This window comes from Oryzias latipes, chromosome 13 (genome assembly GCF_053564925.1).
Source record: "Oryzias latipes strain Hd-rR chromosome 13, Olatipes_Hd-rR_3.1".
Taxonomy (NCBI): Eukaryota; Metazoa; Chordata; class Actinopteri; order Beloniformes; family Adrianichthyidae; genus Oryzias; species Oryzias latipes.
Window position 1 is genome coordinate 16,203,664 of NC_136249.1, and position 20,111 is coordinate 16,223,774.

The 20,111-nt window shown below is 37.6% G+C and overlaps 1 pseudogene across 1 annotated transcript in view; it reads right to left on the reverse strand.

Annotated features, from left to right (window-relative positions):
- Positions 1-19,317, reverse strand: part of LOC101160335 (alpha-2-macroglobulin-P-like) — a 35,861-nt pseudogene extending 16,544 nt beyond the window's left edge. Inside the window, exons 1-26 of the transcript XR_013647102.1 lie at positions 19,213-19,317; positions 18,932-19,112; positions 18,696-18,852; positions 18,273-18,325; positions 16,686-16,706; positions 15,886-16,051; positions 15,727-15,811; positions 15,517-15,619; positions 14,778-14,892; positions 14,556-14,665; positions 14,309-14,476; positions 13,865-14,065; positions 12,567-12,630; positions 11,058-11,203; positions 10,660-10,809; positions 9,639-9,779; positions 9,465-9,546; positions 9,236-9,371; positions 6,797-7,022; positions 5,694-5,820; positions 5,455-5,554; positions 5,068-5,119; positions 4,584-4,668; positions 2,587-2,762; positions 2,396-2,471; positions 273-429 (exon numbers count right to left, since the gene is read on the reverse strand). The product of XR_013647102.1 is annotated as an alpha-2-macroglobulin-P-like (transcript). The remainder of the gene's footprint in view (positions 1-272; positions 430-2,395; positions 2,472-2,586; positions 2,763-4,583; positions 4,669-5,067; positions 5,120-5,454; positions 5,555-5,693; positions 5,821-6,796; positions 7,023-9,235; positions 9,372-9,464; positions 9,547-9,638; positions 9,780-10,659; positions 10,810-11,057; positions 11,204-12,566; positions 12,631-13,864; positions 14,066-14,308; positions 14,477-14,555; positions 14,666-14,777; positions 14,893-15,516; positions 15,620-15,726; positions 15,812-15,885; positions 16,052-16,685; positions 16,707-18,272; positions 18,326-18,695; positions 18,853-18,931; positions 19,113-19,212) is intronic.
- Between the last annotated feature and the right edge of the window lie 794 nt (positions 19,318-20,111).

Sequence of the window (20,111 nt, forward strand, 5' to 3'; positions counted from 1 at the left end):
AGCATATAGATTTAGTAATTGTAATATCTGTCATCTTTTTGTGCAATTGTATTACTTTAATTTCTGGGACTAAATAGGAAATTGTGGTAACCTATTTTGTATAATTTTTCAGTCTTATTGTAGGTGTTTACAGCTGTGGACAGAAAGCAATTCCTGTTGTGTTTGAAGTGTCTGACTTTAACATTAAGCTGATGAGGCTTCAGAACAGAACCAAGAACATGGCCCATTTCAGAACGTTAACATAGAGTTGGTCTCACTTTGTTTCACTTTACCTTCATTCTGTTGTTGAAGAGTTTGCCAGACTTCTCAAAACAGCCGTTTTCTTTTTGTTTGGATTTCAACCACGATGTAGATCTTTCAACCAAACTTGGGTCAATGTAGATGAATAATTTGGCTTTAAAAAAGGACTTCACAACAAAAGCAGTCAGCCTAGAGGAAATCAAAAGAAATCCATTATTTATCATTATCTCTTTTCAAAACAAAGCCAGCAAGTAAAATCCATTTAGGCAGTTCCATATTATTGTAGTCCTTCAAAGTTGCACTATTATTCTTTCAACATTCAGTGTGTTGTCAAATATATTTTACATTTTTTGGTTTGGATATTGCCTGCACTGTGTCGCAGTGGTTAGAAGGGTAGGTTTTTTTGACCTGTCCAAAAACATGCTTCATAGGTGAACTGCTTATTCTAAATTGCCCCTTGGTGTGAATGTGAGTGTGCATGGGTATATGATTTGTAGCACTGCGACAGACTGGCGACCTGTCCAGGGTATCTCCTGCCTTCGCCCACAAGTTGCCGGGATAGGCTCCGGCAGCCCCGTGACCCCGAAGGGGATGAAACAGGTTTAGAAAATGAATGAATGTTTAGATATTGTGGCTGACACCAGCAGAAAAAGTGCTGTCAGTACGTGATAAGCAAGTCTGCAGAGTATGTTAGCAAGTGTGATTGCATGACTGTATTATTGTAGATTTCGCAGGTAAGATGGTTGAAATCAACACACAAATGATATGTAACAGTAAGGGTGTGTCTTAAGTGCTTTAGAGAGAACATTAGTGAAGCTAATGTGTAGTTTAACCAGTCTTCAGTTGGTATGACTCAAACACTGTGGCCTGTGGTAAGGGGCTCGAAAAGAATACTACCAACTTATTCCCTGCGTGTCGTAATTGTATGTGTAATTAGTACAGGGGTTATGGAAATGAATCAGTAGCTGACGCCAGCAGAAGAAGTGTAGTTGGTATGGAATGAGCGAGTCTGCAGAGTATATGAAAAGTGCGCTCATATGACTGTATTCTTGAATATTTTGCAGCTTTTTCAAAAATTAAATATGTTGCACCGTTGTGCATTCATTCAAGTGTTTATAGGGTTTAGGTGGGCGGGGGTGACAGTAATAGCCCTGCGTGACTGGACACTTTTTTTTCAAATCTGAAAAATGCTGCAGAAAAAATATCAAGTGTGTATTGTTGTCACACTCCTGCATACCACTGTTCCCTCTGCATGCCCTAGATTGCTGACCCCTGTATTATGGTAAAAATGTGTCCAAATGGACGAGCTTGTAGATTTGATGTGAGAACTTGTAAAACAGAAAGTGAAAACTTGTGCACAAAAAATCTGCATCTGTGTGTAAAAATCGTCTGCTGTGAACTGACAAATTCCCATTTGCACGTCATCATTTAGAGTTACGTCAAATCTGTGATTACAACTGCTCAAATGTGCTTCTGCATGTGTGTGAATCTGCTGGCGCAAATCACAATTGCGCTACAATGGCGCTCTGACTTCTGACACATGCCTTGTGAGAAACTTGTGTCAAAACTGATCTGTGTCCGATAATGGAACTAGGGGGGAGGGAGGGTTAAAGGAGGGGGGAGTCAACCAATCAAAGTGCAGGACTCTGAGAACTTGGTAAAGTTAAGTTCCAGATTATGGAAAGGGGACAACTGAGTATATAATGGTGTCATCAGCATAAAAATGGATTTGGAAAATCTCACGTACTTTGGAAATGTTGTTGATGTATAGTACATTGAGATAAGGGTGGGGCCTAAAATGGATCATTGCAGCACATCTTTGGATATGGTGAGTGGTTCAGACATGATATTTTTACCTTTCACCAGTTGGACACAGCCAGAGAAGCATCTAGAGTCACAGCAGGAAGAAGACAGACCAATACATGAGAGCATACAGTACAGACCAAAAGTTTGGACACACCTTCTCATTGAAATGAATGGGAAGGTATTGAGGTCTGTACTGTACATATAAAGAATTTATGGTCAACCAAGTCAAACACCTTTGCAAGGTCAGTAAAGATGGCTACACAGATATTTTTGCAGTTAAAGGCTGGGATAACATCCATTGACTGGAATATCTGTTCATATTATCCAATAGTGGTTTAAATCTTTTTACCAAGTGTTCCCTAGTCCTGTTCCAAATGTACGGTATGCTCCTTGATTATCTTTGTAGTTCAGCTGTCTTTGGTAACCTGTGGAGTAAAAGAAATCCCACAAAACACACAGTCATTTGAGATAGTTTCTTACATTGTTCCGTAAAGACATAACATTTGAAAATTGTCTTTAAAAAACGTAAATGAAACAAACCACTGGTCAGAAAGTTGAAAGCCTTCTTTTTGATGGCCGGGGTCAGCTGTTGCGTGTTCTTGAGATAATGGAGGATATAGATGTTGGGTGCCAAAAGAGCCATATTTTGTTCTCCACATCCATATGGCATCTTCAGCAGTCCTTCTATGTTCCTTAGTGCACGACCAATGACATCTCAAATAAATGCCATATTACTCAAAATCAAGTCATGTCATGGTGTACTTTATCAGGACTAACTAATTTTTCCAGTCCAAAACTAAAAAAATATTTAAGATCAATTGAATGCTCTTGCAATGCAATGCTCTAGTGTGAGTCAGTGAAAAAATTTGGATCTGCATTTATTGTTCTTGAACTGACCTCTCCACTTGAGTCTCAGGTGGTCCTGCAGTTTATGTATGATTGGAGAGCAGGCTTTGGTACAGCACTAGAACTGAAAGGATGTGTGTGATCCAATGTGGGGGATAACAAGACATGTAATGTGCATGACAGGGAACATTAAGTTAAAGACCCATTCCGATGAAGATTGTATTTTTGGTTTTAACTTGTGGCATTTTTCTGATGATAGAGGACAAACACTATATTACCAAAAGTATTAAAGTGCCATCCCATTCCTAACCCATAGTGTTCAATATGATGTCGGTCCACCTTTTGCACCTTTTACGGCTTCAACTCCTCTGGGAAGGCTGTCCACAAGGTTAAGGAGTGTGTTTATAGGAATTTTCATCATTCTTCCAAAAGCGCATTGGTGAGGTCACAGACTAATGTTGGTCGAGAAGGCCTGGCTCTCAGTTTTTGCTCTGATTCATCCCAAAGGTGCTCGATAGGGTTCAGGTCACAACTCAGTGGAGGCCAGTCAAGTTCATCCACACCAGACTCTGCAAACAATTTCTTTATGGACCTTGCTTTGTGCACTGGTGCACAGTCATGTTGGAAGAGGAAGGGGCCCACTCAAAATTGTTCCCACAAGGTTTTGGTATCCAGAAGCATTCAGAGTTCCTTTCACTTGAACTAAGGGGCCAAGCCCAAGTCCTGAAAATCAACCCAACACCATAATTCCTCCTCCACCAAATTTCACACTCGACACAAGGCAGTCTGCCTCCGTGTGGAGGACTCTTGTGGAGGACTCCGTCAGTTTACCTGGCTTTCTGATTGAGTGGCTGTTGTTCCCAAACTCTTCCACTTTGTTATGAAAGAGCTGATAGTTGGCTGGAATATTTAGGAGCGAGGACATTTCAGGACTGGATTTGATGCACAGGTGGTACCCTATGACAGGTCCACATTGGATTTCACTGAGCTCCTGAGAGCAGCCCAATGTTTTACAAATGTTTGTGAAACAGTCTGCATGCCTGAGTGCTTGATTTTATACAGCTTTGGCAAGGCCAAGTGATTAGGACCCCTGATTCTGACCATTTGAATGGGTGAGTAAATACTTTTGGTACCATAGTGTATGTTATGAAAATTAAGCTTAAAACTGCATTTCTAAGTATTTCTTAATTCAAATTGTGGTGAATCAGGAACAAATGAAAAAATGCGGTTAGAAATAGCTTGTGGCTGTGACGTAGAGGCTACAATTGGAAGGCCACAAGCTCCCTGCGTAATCCCTTTCTAATGCATCTACTTGTGGACGACTAGATCCGATAACGTCTTGGTTTTCCTCATCCGAGCTGGCACTTGACTCCAAACTGTATGGCTGGGTAGCTGCAACATTGCTCCCCATTTTTCCTGCACTGAATGTTAGGTTGGTGTTGTGATTGGGTGTAAGCTAGCAGGAGAGTGTAAACAGAAGGATGAAAGGGCCGGGTTTACTCTGCCCAAAATATAGAGGCAAATTTCTGATGAACTACTGCTGCTTTGCAAAATTTATGTCCTAGAAAATGGCAGTTTTTTATGGTGGCTAAAAACAGCTAAATCATAATTAAAAGACTGCTAGAAAAACTACTACAACAGAACAAAAAATGATTAAAGTCGCAATTGAATTTGACATAACCTTAAATTTACCTGTGACTGATACTGATGTATGAGCAGACCCATCAATCACATTGTCAGGAAGCTGTAGGTCAGTTTTCTCAATCACAGTTTCTTCTGCTTAGAAAAAGAAATCACAGTTTTATGAAGAATAGTTGTCTCCTACCGATGGTAACATCTGCTGCCATCAACCTGTGAGTGTGTGTGAATGAAAATGTGAGTGTAAAACTCTTTGGGCCTTTGGTAAAGAAGTGCCTTATAAATATAAGCCCAATTGAGACAGCTGTTGTTGTGATTTTGGATTTGACAAATAAAATAGAATAGAATTGAATTGAATCAATGTCATGGGTGGGGATAAGATGCTGACTTCCTAATGGCTATATTACATCTTTGTGTTATTCTGTTAGCTGTAAAGTTAAATTGTGATGAGCATTGAGATGAGAATTTGGTGTTAATTAGCCCCTAAGCTTTAAAACCAGAAGCTGATTTCCTTTGACGACAAACAAACAAACTGACCTTTTGGGCAAAACAGCCAGTTGTAAGATTTTGTAACCTCAATTCCTTCAGCCTGATGGAAAATTGGGGAGAAGTAAAAGCTACTGTGATAACTTAAATACAATCATTCATAATTTCAAATAGTTTACAATAATATGAAAGATAAATTATAACTGCACAACATTATTGACCCAACACCTCATTGTTCTGATATGGGTGTCAAAATGAAAGCAGGAAATTTATAAGGACACAAACTTAACACAGCATGGTAGCCTTTTTTTTTAAACTTGGATCAATATCTTCTTGATAAACCAAACCTCAAAATACTGAGTCAACAGATAATTACTGGGCAATAACATACTTTTTCATGCATGCCAAGTTTTGTGATCTTTATAATAAAACACCTACCTTTACTATCAAAGATTTGGTGACTATGTCAATGCGACCCCTTTCTGGAACAATGCTTGTGACAGGATAGCCTCAGCAGTCACGGTTATATTTACAACCCCTAAAGACAAAAAATATCTGTCATGGCTTGTATGACAAATATCTGTAGATTCCAGAAGGATCTAAGTACATTTTATGGAATATATAAAATATGTTACAAACGAGAAAACGGCTGTGATGTCAAGAAATCAGAGCTTCACCTAATGCTGTGGGGTTCATGTTCCAGTGGAAGCTCTTTCGCTCACTGTCACACAGACAGGATGTGTACTCCTCAGTAGAGACAGGTGTGATCATGTAACTTGAAGAGACGCCTGGAGTCACTCTGACCTGTTCAATAGATGAAGAAGAATTTTGTTTGATAATGTAACATTTGAAAAAGTAAAATAATGTGTTTTAAAAGCGTTATTATTACGCGCTTTGTTGAATGTCAGCTCTTTACTGCTCCAGTTAAAAAAGTTACTTGGTGACATTTATAGCTAAAATAACTTTTACAGAGGTTTTTCACAAAACACATGCACTTAGAAATGTAGTTTTTGTGTATTAACAATCTGACATTGTTTATAAGGACTAAAAGGCCTTACGTTACTGTGTTTAACATTTTTTATGTGGGCTTCTCCATCCAACAAACACATTTCTCACAGGAGAAGCAGAGATTTGGGGACTCCGCTGCTGGTTGGTGGGGGTGTGATTTCTGACATGGATAAAAAGAACTCAGCTGTAAAGATTAAGTTGAGACAATTTAAGACTATATTATGTTCTGTTTTAGGTGCATGTAGTGATGAAAATTTAACAAACCCAGTGGGTAAGACATGCATGGGTTAACCCAAACCCTTTGGCCTTCTCCTCAGAGTCTCTGAGTTTCTAGCTGACTGTTTAAGGAGATAAAACTAAACATTTCCAAATTGGCAACAATGATTATCAGCCAGATGGATAAGGAATTCCTTGAAGAAAAATTCTTCAAATAACATTAAAATGGGATTGTGCTGACTTTGACTTTGTTTTTTCTCATTACCTGTTTTATATTCTTATTACTTATTTTGATTAAATCACCTGTTAAAGGACTAAATGTAAATGGAAATTTGTTTCGTTTGTAACAATAACTTTTTTTTTGTATGTTTTTTAAAACAATTAACATTTAAAATCCAAGACTATCAGAATAATCGAATCGGGAATCTATTTATTTATTTAATTTATATTTCCTTGAGATCACACAAGAACTATTTTTTATTTCTCTTTTGTTATTATAAAACACATTCATGGGGTTTGTTGAGATGTAAAATGGTCACCGAATTTTCTTCATTACCATGATGCAGCTGTTCAGGTAGTTGAAGACAGTTGCCTTTAGTTCAAAGCTTTCCCCCCGGATGATGGAGTAGGGCAGGGTCAGTTCCAGGAAGAAAGGCTGAAAGACTGTAAGCTTCTTACGAGGAGCCAACCCAAAACCCTGACTGGACAAACAGAAAGTCTCCGTTTCCCAGGTGGTGATGGTGTCTGGAGCTGTAAGGAACACATCTTTTGTTCCAGACTCTCTAAAAGAGCAGAGACACAAAAAAAGACATATCACATGGTTGCATGGTTAAACCGGTGTTACAGGTTGTGCTACAGTACCACAAAAATATTATTTGTCTGTATGTGTTTATTTTATAATTTTTTTACTTGTTCAGTCCAACAGCTGAGTAAAGACATAAGAGCTGAAAGCCTATTGTGTTAGACATATTTTACTTTTACAAAGGGTTATGAATCTTCTGACACACCAGGTTTATATTTGAACAAACCCCTTCTATGATATCCCTCTCTCTCTCTCTCTCTCTCTCTCTCTCTCTCTCTCTCTCTGTTACATGAAATCAAATATCAGATCAAACTCACAAAACACACAATAAAAACCCAACCCACCTTTCACCCTTCCCACTCCCCTCTGTTACCCTCACACACAATGAATACTGACTAAGTAACTTCTGTGAGGAAAGAGTATTTAGGAATCTCTTCATACCAGGAGCACATTGGTCATAGGAACATCGCCACAATGCCCACCCAAACTGGGACAGCAACGGGGTCCACTTCACAGCTGTGAAGCTGCAAAGTTAAACTCCAGCTGCCCCAGCAAGGGTGACAACTACAGCAACAACCACCGACCAAGTTGGCAACCACTGGCAGAAAAGATCCCCACAAGAAACACTGGGGCCCAAAATCATGATAAGATACTAAAATTGAAGACATAAGATGAATATAAAAACATAAAATTGAGAAAAAGATTCATAAAATTAAATTAAATACATAAAATAGCATATAAGAATAAATATAATTTATATATTTATAAAACATACATATAAACTAATAGAATAAATAAGCAGAAAAGATCAAATAAAAGCGAAATTAAAAAGGTGGGTCTTTAGCCTCTTAAAAAGCTCTAAAGTCTCTGCGACCCTGAGACTCTCCACAGGCGAGGACCCTACTGCCAGGACAAAAGAAAACTAAATGTAGTTATTTAGGCTAATGAGAAGGCCATAAAAAGAACTTTGGTCGCATTTTTTAGGACTTTTGCAAAAACAAAACATAACAGAAGACTAATGCTGCAATGACTGATATAACCCATCCTGTGTGTTCACGACTAAATAAACAAAGGTGACAAAAAATAACCAAAAAATTAATAAAAGAAAAAATAATAACTCAAAAGAATAAATGGCTGAAAAAACTTTAAAATAAGTGAATAAAGTGACAAAAAGTGCTTTTAAAAAGAAATTAAAGAAAAAGAGGAGACAAAAAAACTAAGCCAATGACAAACTTAACAGTAAATAAAAGTGACACAAAGTACGTCATAAATTTTAAATGGTTAAAAAACTAAAAACTAAAAAAGAGATGGATAAAACGGAGAGACAGGCTAAAAATAAATTAAAGTAACCAAAAATATGCAAAAGGGATTAAAAATTACAAAAGATGACTGCACTGATCACTGCACTTGCATTGCCCCCAAGCCTGGACAAATGCAAAGGGTAGTGTCAGAAATGTCATACTACATAAAACCGTGAAGAGAAAACAAGTGGATCACAGTAAGCAATAGCAATAACGCACATTAGCACAGTTTAAATGCATTTTAAGGCTTGGTAGGATTCTTAGTATACTCCAAATCCATGATATTTTATCTGTTTTGTTTGCATGGACGTCTGAGTGTGCAGACGTGTGCTGTTGCACTTAAATCTAACCTTTCTTGTAAGTTATTTAAGTATGGCATTCACATACTTTTTCTTTTTTTTTTTTTAGATATCTTTGGGTTCTTCTGTTTAACCTGTATAACTAAATAACTATAAAAATGTCTTATTTTTTAAACTTGAAAATGAGCTGAACCAATATTTAATCCACCAAAACAAAAGCTTTATCCATTTGTGAGCTGTGTTAAATTTGTCAATTGAAATTTTCTTTTTTTAACAAAATTATTATCGCGGGGTGTCTAAGGGCAGGGATGCCAGTATAGCTTAGTCAGTTTGTTAGTTCATTTTAGTATTTTCCTATTGAACTCTTTGTATTCATGATCCTTCTGAGTTCATGTTTCACTTCGAAGCCCATGGAGACGACTGTTGTTGTGATTTTGGGCTATACAAATAAAATTGAATTGAATTGACATTGAATTATAACTTGTCGAGACCTTAAAAGTAGTTTCAAGTATTTTTCATAAAAGGTTTTCACTGGCAAAGAGAAAAAAATAAATTTTTCAAAAGAGATTTAATTTTCACTTCCAGAGCCTTACCCAACTTCTACCAGATCCCATATCCAGGTGTCAGGAAAAAAGGAGCGGACTGTTGGTGTTGGTGGGGGATGAAATGAAGATCTGTTAGGAGGCCGTCCATAAAATATGGAATTGTGGGTATATTGTACGTGATATCCTGTAATTAAAGAAAAAAAGACTCTTAAAGCATATTCCATCATGTCTGGTTTAAGAATCATTTGAACTTTTCTACAAAAGCATTTGGACTAACTTAGGTTGTACATTAGTCCATTATACATAATGCACCGGGGGAATCGAATCATCAAGTTAGTTGCAATCTTCAAACCTACGCCCTGTTAAACACAAAATTACAATGACAACAGTAAACTGTAAGAAATTAATAAATACATTTCAGGATCTGAATTGCAGCACATGTTTAAATTACCTGGAACACTTTATAGGCCTCATCAGGGGTCAGATAATATGACAAGCTGGACCTCTTGTGTCTCAGAGTCAAACATTCCATAGAGCCCTCAACTTCATGTGGAACAGAAGATGCTTTCTTTACAGGTAATAAATCAAAAATCTGAAAAAGGTCAAAATGTAATTCATATGACTAGCAAATTGACAATTACAATATAACGAAGAAGAAATTGAGTTTTGTTTCTAAACAAACAAACAAATTGGTCTACTAGTTTTTCCTTGTATCTACACATTGGACGCAGTGTTGACATATGACTTAATGCACTTTGAATTACTGTCTGAACGAATTGTGCTATACAAATAAACTTTTTTTGTCACCAATGACCCCCCCCCTCCCCATATTGTAAACCATCTACACGCTAAGGAAGGTGCGCTGACGTCACAGCTGCAACCTCAGTCAACTTAAAATGTATGTGTGTATTTCTGTTGTATATCTGATCTTGTTCGAGTTCTACTGGAACCTAATTTCCCCTCGGGGGATTAATAAAGTGTAATTCAATTCAATTTAATTCAGTTCAATTCAATTTATGTGCCAAAACTGGTCCTTATCATCTGGGCTGCAGCATTGAGTAAAGCCTCCAAATTTGTTGATGAATGTTTTACATTGCACACTGAAAAAAAATCACTTATTTGACATTTTTTAAAATTGTTCCTAAAATTCAGTAATCCAAAGTTCCAATCTTTTGCTTTTAATTTCATGGATGGTAGTCTCTCCTGATTCTAGCTGGTTTTGGTGGCCATCCTTCACTCCGTTCTCCAAACCACAACAATGTTTTTGGATGGTCTACCTCTTAACTACTATCAGCATCTAGGCTCTGAGGTTTACATAATCAGCACAGAGACTGACTGCAAATAACGATGGATTTATTTCATGCACATCTTTCTGTGTCACAAATACATCTTTACTTGCATACATCTTTACTTGCAATCCTAAAATCTCTCCTTTATTAACTTTACATCTGTCACAGTCCATTTCATGTTACCTTGTCTGCACTAAGGGTCTTCCCAGGGTCATTTATCAACACACTCTGATCGACTGCACTGAGACCACATAGAGAATTGGGCTGGGCAGTGAGCTGGAGTTTGATCTGCTCTCCTGGGACGGCTGATGACGGGGAAAACGTCAGCGACACCTTATGAACACAGACAGAAAATAACATCTAGTCATTAGGCTTTAACCCATTATCAACCAGAAAAAAAGCTTTACTACAATTAATTGACTGTTTGAGTATTTTTTTATATTTTATATTAGGAGTATAGTAATGCTTTTCAAACATCACATTTTTCTGTTTAAAAATGTGAATTTTTGATGCTACTCTTAGTTTAGCTTTTCTGATTATTTTTTTAATAGGCTGTTAGTCTCAATTATTTTTAATCTCACCTTATTTGAGAAACATTTTTCTGTGGAGAAGTCTCCACTGCTGGCAATCACATGCTTGCTAGGGAGGACAGCATAAACCACCAGCTGGAATTCTGGAGCCAAGTCCGGAGTAATTCTGAGTTTCAATGTTATTTTACCTGCATTATCTGCAAGAGTAGATTAATATTATCACCTATTATCCATGCATGTTTAATGGAGTCAAAGGAAATACACTAATTGTTAAGGAAAACTGCCTAAGAATTTAACTCATCATCATCATCATCATCATCATCATCATCATCAGGGTTTTCCATTTTTTCCAGTCTTGTGCCAGAAGCTCGGCATTCTTCATAGCAACGCAATAAGGATTAACATTATTAACATCTCCCGCAGTGACGTCTGTCCACCGAGTACGGGGTTTGCCTTGAGGCCGTTTCCAGCCCGCAGCCCCTGGATTAAACTGCAAAATGGCTCGCGTCGGATGGTAAGAGGAAAGACGGATAACATGGCCGAACTGTCTGGTACAGCGTTGCGCAGCAAGGCAGGAGGCTTGGGGCTGGTAAGTTCGGACTCTTAAGGCTCTGTTAGAGCTAAGCTCTTATTTCAAGGCCATGTCTCCGAATTCAATTCAATTCAATTAGATTCAATTCAATTCAATTCAATTCAATTCAATTCAATTCAATTTTATTTGTATAGCCCAAAATCACAACAACAGTCGTCTCGATGGGCTTCGAGGTAAAACATGAACTCAAAAGGATCACGAATGCAAAGAGTTTAATAGGAAAATACTAAAATGAACTAACAAACTGACTAAGCTATACTGGCATCCCTGCCCTTAGACCCCCCTTCGCGGTAAGGAAAAACTCCCAAAAAACGGATACCAGAAAAAACGAAGAAACCTCAGGGGTGCCCACATGAAGGAGGGATCCTCCCCCAGGACGGACAGGCGATTTACCAGAACTCTTAGAGAAGAATTAACTTATCTAAATCTACAACTACATATATAAAAGTCTAGCAGACGAGCTTCATCCAGCCGTGGTTGTGGGGACAGTCAAAGGCGCGAGTCGAGCCGGAGACATAAAGCAGAACCATAAAACAGGATGGAGAGTACAGCTAAGTTGTAGATCTGGAGCTTTGTCTTGCGTGCGATGTTTTGATGACGCCACACTGGTTTTTTGAGAGACTTCTGAGCTGATGCTGTCATTGCCCTTCTGCGGGTGATCTCTGGTTTTAGGTCACCGTTAGCCATCACTTTGGATCCCAGGAATCCAAAGCTCTTCACATGCCTGATTAGATCATTGCCAAGCCAGAGGGGCGGTGGGTTTGGGCCACCACCAACTTGCATAAATTTGGTTTTTGTCCAGTTCACCTGGAGACTATACTTCTTTGGTTCTTCACTGTAAATACCCAGGGCCGTTTTTTAGCTGGCTAAGAGAAGTGCTGAGCAGGATGGTGTCGTCAGCATACTCCAGGTCAGTCAAAAAATTAATTGACTGTGCAAAAACATAAAAATAATTTGACATTGCAAACCTGATTCATCTTGTGCTTGAATTTGTTGATACCCTTGTGAAACAATTGCTCCTCTGGACAACACCTAAAGAGAGAAAAGGTAAAAAAATTAATGATGTGACAGTGTGTGTGTCCTACCAATAATTTGGACCAAAGCAGCTGTTTTACATGACAACTACATTCCCAGAACTTCATTGTTTTCTGACTAAGATGGCGGTGCGCATAGATGAAGTGGCCTGGAGCTCACACAATCACTCTTTTTTTTTGCAATTTAACACTGGTGCTGTGCATTATTTTGCATATATCAAGAACATTATCACTTCAGTACAGTCATAAGGAACTCTGCCAACTAAACACCGGAGAACATCACCTGTTAGATTAGTACCTCATCCCCCCGAAGATAGCTAGACCATCTGCAAGTATACTTACAGCAGAAGGAATTTTCTGCTGTTTACATCTGTGCTGTGTATGTCCCACCTGATGCTAATGCTAAAGTAGTGCTAGTACAGCTTCACAGTAGCATCAACAACAGCCTAGTAGAACATCCAGGCTGTATTTTTATTGCAGCTGGGGACTTCAATCACGCAGACTTAAAATCAGTCCTTCATAAATTCCGCCAAAATGTGAAATGTGCTACCAGAGGACATAAGAACAGACCAGGAGTACACAAGCGTAGCAGAATACAAAGCCCTGGTTTACATTCATCTAGGACAATCTGACCACCTTTCTTTTGTGTTGCACCCAGTGTATACATCCATAATCAAAAGGGTGAAGAATACAACAAATACAGTGGAAACATGGCAACATGACGCTGTTCCTTCAGGACTGTTTCCATCACACAGATTGGGATGTTGCACTTTGGTTATTTATTCATTGGGTATTTATATGGTGAATGGGAGCTTTTCACACATAATTAAGGTGATTGTTGATGCTCTAAACGGAATTTCGTTGTTCATTAATGACAATAACAAAATAAATAAATCTTAAGTCTTATTAACCTTGCAATTCACAATTCCCTATTCCTCTTCCACATCACAAGAGTCTGTAAGTCACCTATTTCAGGGAAATTAAGAAGTATTTTTAAATCCAAGCATGAAATTTGAATGTAGTCATATAACAGTGTGCCAGAGCATCTGAGAAACATTAGACTCTAAAGCAGAATATGGGTTGGAAACAAGGGTGGCATAAAAATATAGCTCTAGAAGAGCTATGACTTGGCAAATTAAAAAAATATGAGCATGAAGCATGTAACACTCTAGCTACAACAACTTTTTTTGTATTTTTTACAACAGAATAAATATAAATATAAAAATGCTCACCAAGTACATGATTTTCACAGAGCCCTTTGGTTCTCCCATTAATCTGTAGTGGACAGAAATGTCTTGTTCCGAGTCACAGGGAAGAGGTTTGCTGTCAGTTTTTACATCCAGAGTGCTGACTGGAGCTGACTCAACAAGCCTGTGCGATTCTGTCTCATATGACCTCCTCTGTAGATGGTCCATGTTCTTACCGGTACTTATCTGGTTTATAACAACCAACTTTGTTAGTAATCCTAAAACAATCAATGTGAATAAAAGCTTTGCAGAAAAACGCAGTTGTTACTAAGTATTTTACAAAAGCTTTGAAAACATTGGAAAGCAAAAAGAAGAAGACGTGCAAACATTCATAATTACTCCTGAGGACAGCACACATTTAAAGGTTAAAAATGATGACAAAATATCCAAACATGTTTTTGAACATATCTAGTTGGGTTATTTACTTACTTCTAGGCCAATGAATCTTCTATAGGTAGTTGTGTTCAGTGAGAATGTGGCCACACCGTTACTGTCTGTTGTGAGATTGAGTGGCCTATCCATAGACCATAAATGGTCATCTGAAAGATGCACTAGCATGTTAGCAATCGGTGTGTTGTTGTAATAAACTGCTTTCACCTGTAAAACAAGAATATTTTCACATCAAGCATTCTGTATTCCAACACAACAAAGACAATGCTCATAATTTTTTACATACTTTTCCTTCAAAATTGGATCCAGGGATAAAAAACTCAGCAGTGTCAAGAAAGAAAAGCCTTCCAATAACATGTAAAAGTTTAATTCTTTTTTCTTGTGTGAGTTTAAAATCTGAAAAAGAAAAAAATACCAGATCACACCAACTCAATTTGTTATGTCCAACATTTTTAGCAAAAGAATACATGAAAACTCAGAATTTATATTTTCTTTTCAAGTAACCTACCAGAATCATCTTCTTGAACTACTGTATGAATATTTATGACATCCAATAAATTCCTTTGATCCTTGATGAAATGTGACATCTCAAAAGAAAATTTCTCACAGAGTTTTTTGTCTACCTGCAAAACACATTTAGGTAAATTAAGTTAGCTTTCAGAATACAAACTATGATTTACTTATTGATTTGAAGTTTTATTATTTTAATACAGTAGGTTTTGTGTATTTTTTTGATGATGGTTGAATTTATTTTGCCATTTTTATAGAGGGAAAGTAAGAATATTTGAAAATCAAAAATGTGTGATTTGAGCTCCTTCCAGTTAGCTGTGGTGATGGACAGGCAGACAGGGTGCTCCACCCATTTGATGCTACTCTTAGTTTAGCTTTTTTTAATTTTTTTTTTTTTATTGATAATGTTCTTTGCTTTAGTCTGTTTTCTTTGTTGATCCCTTCACTGTTATGCTTGTTTTAACGAGTACCCATTTCTTTATTTCTCTTTGACCAGATACTGTAAGTCTCAAATGCAAGCTATTTTATTTTCTTGTCCTACTTATCTGCAAGCTTGTAACCCATTCCCCTGCTGAGTTCTTTTACTAAACTGAAAAACATTTATGTCATAATTTGTAACTTCAATTGATCAAAAGGTTGTATGATTGTTGAAATATCTCTCATTAACATAAAAAGTGAGCAGGCTGTGAATGAAGGTACATGAGGGTCATGGAGGGAACAAGACAAATGTTACAGACCCTTTTCTTCTGGATGTTACAAAGGCCACTTATGAGATCTCGATGAATGGGCCGGCATAGCCTTACAAAAAAATATCCTGGTACGGGCTGTCCATATGTGTACCTGGTATTTTAAAATGAACCAAAATGTTATTTAGAATTTAATTTATATGTAGTAATGGAGAACAGAGTGTATTTGAAAATGTTTGTCAAGACAGAATTTTTACTTACATAGCACATATTTCTATATCAATAGTTTCCTCTGCAACACTTACTTCTTCAGCCACATTTATAACAACGTCAAATTTGGGCCAAACTGTGGATGGAAAATAAAGTGTGATGCTATTTATACATTATTAAAGATGAAAATAAACGGGAAAAAAAACATACCATATTTTCCCACCCAGAAATACAGTTGAACTCTCTCTTCACCAATTTTTATGATGATGTTGTAGCGTCCCACACGAGCTTCTGGGCTCAAAGGGTAAGAAAGCTGCAAAATTTTACCCTTAGATGTTTTATTTCGCCATTGTCCAATTTTGTTGCCTAAAGGATCCTGTTTCAAGGGGGGGAAAAAACACATATATTAATACAAAAAGGTTGAACTTACCCTCAAGAACTGTTAAGGTAAACAAACTGGCACTGTCAGAACTTTAGACTGTTTTAAACTCCACATAACCCTTAGAAATGTAATCCTTTTGCAATTTGTTTTTTACATACAGATACAGGTGAGCCACAAAGAAGATTCTTGAGGACTTTAGGAATGTTTTACCAAAGAACTTTGACTGAGAACAACATTACTGTGTCTCGCTGCTCCCCAATATACAACTCGTGTTGCAACAAACCTCCCTATGGTAACAGTTAAATCTGTCTAACACAAGACGCCTTCAGGTCCTGTCTGTTTGCTCAGCTGCTGGACAGGACTCATAGAAAAAGACTTTCTTCATCAGGCCAAGGGAAAAAAATATGACCTGAGTAATAGCTTCATTTCCTCTTGGAAACCACCTCTGAACAGTCTTATAGAAAAGCTTTGCAAAATTAGACGAGAAAGCATTTTAAAAATGCTCAGATTAGTGAAACATAATGTTGAACTTAAACAAGTGTTTTATATCTTACAGAAATGCTCCCTTTTTTTTGCTCATTAAAAGATGCTAAAATTATAAGAGTCACAAAGGTAGAAAATATCTTACCTTCAGGTCAATTGAACGGTACTGCAAAAGGGAAAAGATGTATATATTTTTAAAACTGTAGAAAAACATTTTACGAAAATAACTAAATGATTAGTCACAAAAGCACAGGTATGTTAACTTTAACATAAATATCTTAGACTTTAGTTTTTCAGTCCTGGCCCCATTTTAAATAAACAAAAAAATAAATAAACAATAGCTAATAATATGAAAGTCAATGTGCTTTTCACTTAATGTTGACCTCATTCACAAGAAAATAATTTTCAATCAACAGTTAAGGGATAAAATATTGTTAGGACTATGGTCACATTTGCAAAATGCCACCGCGGGCCTCCTAAATGCCAGTTTTTCAGCAAATTTGTCCGCTCGGTGGCTGTCTCATTATCACATGCTGCATTGCGGTAGCCGAGGTTTTAAGAAAAAATTAAAATTGAGCGGGGAGCAGACGATGTTTTGACATTGGGCAGTGGCTGCCCTGGCACATTTGGAAGTTGCGCGTGCCTCCCTTCAGCCACACCCCTTCCCCACCGCTGCCACATTAGACATTGTATGGTAGCAGTGCGCGCACATGACGATGGCTGTTAAAGATGGGCCAGGGATCCGGCGATAACCGGACATCTATCTGATGATCCCGGCCACTGTGGACCCCCGGACCACTATTCTCTTGAATATTTCATGTGTCTGTGCATACACAAAAGCTCCCTAAGTAAACTGAGGACAACTGTGAGCACCAACCCCCGTGCTGCGGCTCTGAGGCTCTATTTTTTACTTTTTTTGCAGAGGCAGGTACTCACATAAATCAGGTGTGTGCAAAAAATGTGATAATTGCATCTGAAATAAGAAGGATCAACATGTTTGAGCAATTTGAGTTTGTCATTTAGTTTTTTATGTAAATAGTATAATGTAATGTTAATGTGTATTCTAATATGTAATTTTATTTTGTGCGCTGCACATGTTTTCCTGTGCGCTGAGGATGTCTGAGGAGTGCACAATTGTGCATGTGCACAGGGAACATTGCCCCGAGGCAGCTGCCAGCTGGTTGCACTTCATATGAAAGGCCACTGTCCAGAGACATTTACACACAGTCCAAACAGAGATGTTGTTGGTTGATAGTCCGTCTATCACTGCCCGTGGCCACCCATTTGTTGCACGATTTTGTGAAGGCGTCATGCCTGCCTGGCTGACAGCCGCCGGACTGTCGCCGTCTGCATTCATGACTACGACAATGATTATTAAAATAATTGGTCAGTGGCAGCTAATCTTACGGATTCTGCCAATGCCTCCCCATCGCTCGGTGACAGTTGTTTGTGACTGTAACGTAATTGGATCACTGCAACAATAATCTTACTTGGGCTAATAATGAAACATTCTTTGATTTAATAAAGATCCTGTGTCGAGAATGGATTTCCTTATTGGGGCTAGTTTGTTATGGACGTAAAATGGATTTGGTTAAAGAGCAGAACATTGAGTAACTTCAACTAAAGTTCAATATCTGGTGTTTATGTTGCAAAGTGCAAGAGGCCCCAACTGTAAACAGTGTTTTTCCCAGAAGGTTTGACTCAGATTGTTGTTTTTTTAGTATCTACTCACCTGTTGGTTGGCAGGCCGTAGTTTATTATCCAGTGAGACGACTCTGAAATGCACTAAAAGAAATTCAACAGTAAATAAAAGAATAGCTATTAAATCTTTGAAAACTTTAAAATCAGAGCTATACTGTCATTTGAACTGCATAAGGTTTTATCTTTGTGTATAAATGAAACTATAATGAAAGGTGTCTGCACCCATAGCAGCCTTGAGTGCAGCATGTAAACATATGATGTCACATCATTTACAGTAATCTGTGGGAAGATCATTAAGTACTTTTTTATAGACATTGTTGAAAAAATATTTTTTTGAGTTTTGAGACCAAAATGTGTCTGAACCAATGACACAGAAATGTTTATGTATTTATTTTATTTTCTGCTTTTGTCAAAGTTGCATACTATCAAGAGGAATTATTATGAACCCAGTTACCTGTCTGTCCAGGGAGATATTTTGGTTTATCTGTTTGAACAAATGTTCCTGGTTTATAGACTTTGATCGTGACTTTTCTCTCTTCTCTGGAGTAAAATGTGTTGCCTTGTACCACCACTTCAAACATCAGCACTTCTGAATTTAGCACTAAAGAAGTCTGTCAAAAATAAAAAATAAAGGTATTTCTGGTCTGTAAACAAAAGAAAAACGTTTTTTAAGCTATGGTGAGAGCTGACCTGAAAATCAATGCACTCATGAAACTCTGTGTTGGACGTCTTTTCAAAAAGAGTTGTGTTCTTTTGCTGGTACATCAGAGCAACCTTCATAGTAAGAATTTCATTTGGCTCCAGGAGACTCGCACAGAATTTAGTCACAGTTCCAGCTTCAAGAACAGCAGGTATGGCCACCATGTAATGCCTACAACAAGGGAGATTCAGTTTCACACCAAAACAAATTCCTGCCAAATACTTATGAAAGGCTCTAACTCTGACAAAGAAGAATGTTTACAAAAACTTACGGTTCAGTCAACTCTTGACCCAAACACATCCCACACAAGACACAAAGTGTCCATATCCACAACCGAGTCTGTGGACAAACCACGACTGGTATAATGATCCTCATAGTCTTAATCCCTTTTATAGGCTTTTACTAAGCCCCGCCCACCTGACTTGCCTCAACTCATTAAGGACTCATAAATCAAATCAAACTTTATTTGTAAAGCACTTTTCATACATGGAAAACATAGAATGCTTTACAAAATGTAAAAAAAAAATCTTTCAAACTTCAAAACTGAAACAAAGGCCTTCACATTACATATAAATTAAAAAAACACAGCAAAAAATGCCCTTAACCCCCTACATTACGTACAGTATGCACTTCACCATGTTGTCTTTGTTTTGAGCCTCGTCTGCTCTATTAACCATCTTTCAAAGCCACTCAGTTATTCTAGAACTGAGCTTCTATTTGCTGCAGTTGATTGGTCACGTGTCTTGACGTTGACTAGTTGTGTATTGATTGGCGACTGCTGTATTGGAACAGAGTTTGAGTTTTGCCTCTTTGTGTTAACTATTTGCCTCATCCGTTATGAATATTAAATGTGTTTTAATAGTGAGAATGTGTCATGTGTTCTGCAAAGAATAGACTCAGACTTTTGCAAGTGTTTGTTAACTGCAAATTGTGTTTTAGATTTAGACCAAAGAGTGTTGTTTTTGAGAAAAAGGGTAAAGAACCTGGTCTGCAGTTGGTGTTTTAGCAATAGGGAAAAACTGTAATAGTAATAGGAAGACAACAAAAATGCTTAGAGACTCAAAGGATTTATAGACTAACCACAAGATATATGTTTTTTTGCTTTTCATATTTTCCATAGATGAGAGGATAGTAGTGTCATGGTGCCTCTGTCAGCTCACCTCCCCACTC